Source organism: Crocuta crocuta, unplaced genomic scaffold, assembly GCF_008692635.1.
Source record: "Crocuta crocuta isolate KB4526 unplaced genomic scaffold, BGI_CrCroc_1.0 scaffold562, whole genome shotgun sequence".
Taxonomy (NCBI): domain Eukaryota; kingdom Metazoa; phylum Chordata; class Mammalia; order Carnivora; family Hyaenidae; genus Crocuta; species Crocuta crocuta.
In genome coordinates, this window is record NW_027531012.1 from 912323 (window position 1) to 915775 (window position 3453).

The following is a 3453-nucleotide window of genomic DNA, read 5'->3' on the forward strand; positions in this document are numbered from 1 at the left end:
TCTAGATCCTTTGTTTACCTTCTTTATGAGTGCCAGGTTTACTATGAAGTTGATGATTCTTAATATAGGTCCTTTGTCATGCCCTGCACTTAATTTCCAATTCATAATTTTGTATTTTCTTTAAGAGAGCCCTTCAAATTACATAAGCCTTAGGTGCCACAAATCCGTGATCTGCCCTATCCCTTCATAGGATTTAAGAGGAAAAGGCTCATATAAGAAAGCAACCCAGTGTCCTGATTTAAACCAAGATACAACTTTACAGATTAGCAGTCTCTTTCTTTTGGGTGGCCAACTTTTCTAGGTTAGCTTGAAGTGGATGGAAGGGCTTCACTTGTACAGTCTTCTATAAATCCCTATTTTACAGTGAAGTATTAACACTTTGGGGAACACTTATGTGGCATGTTGATATAATTACTATATTTGACCCATACTGGCACCCAAAGCAGTAGGAATTATGGTCCCAGACTCTTAAGTATTAGGATAATTTGTCCAAGGTCATACAGTTAAAACATTGGTATCTGGGATTTAAAACCACTTCCAACTCAACACAACTGTATTGCTCTCTTTATAAGTTGATACTTTATTTTACCAAGGTATCCATAGGCTGCAAAGTTGGAGATAAGCATGAGGGATAAGATACTCAGAAATTTTCCAAATTACTTAGTAATATGAAATCAGACATACTGCATTTTTCCATTTGCCACCAGATAAAATTATCAATGAGAACTGCTTAAAAGAAATGTTCAGCTCTAAACAGGGTGGTGGTGGCAACATTTTGTCCTACAAAATAATTTTCACTTCCCCATTCAATTAACATTGCTGTTCTTCCACTATGCATATCTGCGTGGAAAATTTTGTCAGGAGTTTTAGCCCAGGGCCAGGAAAATAAAAATGGGGCATTTCCTAGCTTCCTATCTGGCTAATTGTAAGCTCAATTAACATTCTGGGCACGAATGTATAAAATCTGGCCATAGTTTTGCTAAGTATCTACAAAGCTGCAGAATTCCTTCGTCCTTAGGCATAGATTTCCACAGCCTCTGCCAAATGCCTTAAAGCTTCGCTCAGCCCATTCTGTGACTCTTCTCCTCCTGGCTGCGGTGGGGACTGGTCATCACCGTCTGGAAGGTCACTGTAGGAGCAGCCCTGGCAGCGTCGGTGTGCTCTGCAGGCGGTGAGCAGGTGGTAAAACCCAAGCAGGGACACCAGGATGTCAACAATCGGAGTGGCAACAGCCCGGTTGGCGCCCACTTTGCTGATGTAGCCCGCCAGCAGGAGGCAGCCCACGACAGGGAGAAAAGCGCCCCTCAAAAACTGCGCAGCAGCGCAGGCAACGGCCCTGTAAGGAATCCTAGTGGAGTTTTTCTTAAACTTTAATAAGCGAGATTTCACTGGACTTCTGTTTGATTTAAAGCCACCTTCAGTAGGTGAAGTTTCCTTCCGACGGTCAATGTGTCCAATGTCAGTGCCAGAGAGCTTTGAGTATTTTACTTTGCTACTGGGGATCCCAGCAGCCACGTTGGTACGACTGGGGATCATAATCCACAGGGTGCGTGCGGAGCTGTCCCACTGCCACACAGTGGGCAGGGCGTCAGGGCCCACGCGCCCACCCAACGGCTGCCTAGACCCACGTGGAGGCTCGCCTTAGCATCTCTCACTCATCTAACTCTGCCTTAAAAAACTGTTTCTGCAAGACTGCTGCGTTTTTGATGGAATTCCTCGTTTATTGAGCAAAGTTGTGATTCCTTTGCTAGTCTGATATTATATTGGCTGTATTATTTTCTTCGGGCAGTTCTAGTGAACTCTCAGATTCCTTTGACATAACTGTTTAGATTGAGCAGATTAGCTTACATTCATTAGATTTCATTCGGTCACTTTCATAGAATTTCCATTTTCTCTACATGTTCATAAGCACATCCTATGTTTGCCTCTCTTCCATTGGTCTAACATACAGCACACCTAGCTAATCTGATCGGCCTCCAAGGGCCAATTAAAGGAGAGAAGGGATGTGAAAGTTGGAATCAAACCTGGCTGAAATTCTGGCTCTGCCTCTTATTAACTGTAAGCTTATTCATTGCGCATATCCAAGAACCTAGTTCCTTCGGTAAAAGGGGAATTGTAAAATGCAGTGCAGGAGATTATTGTGAGTACTTACTGAATGAAGGATGCAGACTGCCTTGCTTAGAGCAGGTGCTCTCCACAGAACTCAAGTTCTGATATGATCAAGGGCAAGGCATGCCCAAAGACTTTAAGACATTTCACTCCTAAGTTTTAGCTCCTTTTATAGATAACAGCTTTCCTGCATCTCATATTGTCTCATCATTGAATTGACTGCCTTGTGGGAGTGGCGTGCCCTTTAGAATGGTAGGGTTTATTTAGGAGTGGTGTGGTCTTCTGTTAGGCTGTTGCAGATGGGGTTCCTTCTTCCTGAGGGGTTGAATTGGAGACCTCTAAATTCTCTCTCAGCTCCTGAAATTTGTACCTGAGCTGCAGCCTCTGCTTAAAACTTTTTTTTTTTAACCAAACAACTGTAGTATTTCTCCCACTTGTGTGCTGTATGCCATCTTTTTACTAACCTATGCCTTTATACTAGTTTATAATTCAGCTTAAAATTTTCACCTACTACATCCATTATCCTATTTAATTCAATTTAACCTCTCTCCTTGGAATGTGCATTTTAAATTCTACGAGTGAGTATTATTTTTTTTAAGTGTATTCTTTTATATTTGGGATTACTTCATTACCCAAACTAGAATATAAAACTTCTCTGTGGGAGTAATGATAAATCTTCAAAATCCTCTCAACCATAGAGAGAACCTAGCATTGAGCTTTTCATTTTTGTAAACCCAGTGTTTGTTGGTTAAATTTACTACAAATAGAATATACACTACTTAAGAGAGTTCTTCCTATAACTATTTATATTATAGTCTGACTTTTATTTACATGGCATTTTCTAATGTACAATCTCTCCTTTCTAACATCTCTCAGAAATACAAAGTTTGATTTGCATTTTTGACACCAGGTCACACAGCTAGTTAATATCAAAGCTAAGAATAGGTTATATGTAGATGATCTTCGAACTAGAGGCAAATCATTTATAATGGATTTGAAATTTGCCTTCATTCAAACTTGTGTTATATGTCTATTATCAGATTTAGTATGAACTAGATGATAGAAACATGTCTCAAACATGTCAGTTATGGGCTGTAGAGACCAGACTTTTGCATTATAAAAGAGAAGAGCAGTCATGAGAGATCTCTTTGAGAAAAGAGACTTAAACTGAGGCAGAAGAAGGCAGTCTCATTCCAAATGGCCACTCTCAAGGATACAACCCAATTTCAGTGGGATCTTACTGACCCAAAGGAAACGTATACCTGAGGTTGTGATTGTGCTCATGGGAAACAAAAGGAAAAGATATTAACACAAGGTATAAACTGTAGAACAATACTGGAATTC

At 40.4% G+C, this 3453-nt stretch overlaps 1 pseudogene; it reads right to left on the minus strand.

Annotated features, from left to right (window-relative positions):
- Positions 1-571: 571 nt before the first annotated feature.
- On the minus strand, positions 572-1571 carry LOC144237180 (transmembrane protein 230 pseudogene; annotated as a pseudogene).
- Positions 1572-3453: the final 1882 nt, after the last annotated feature.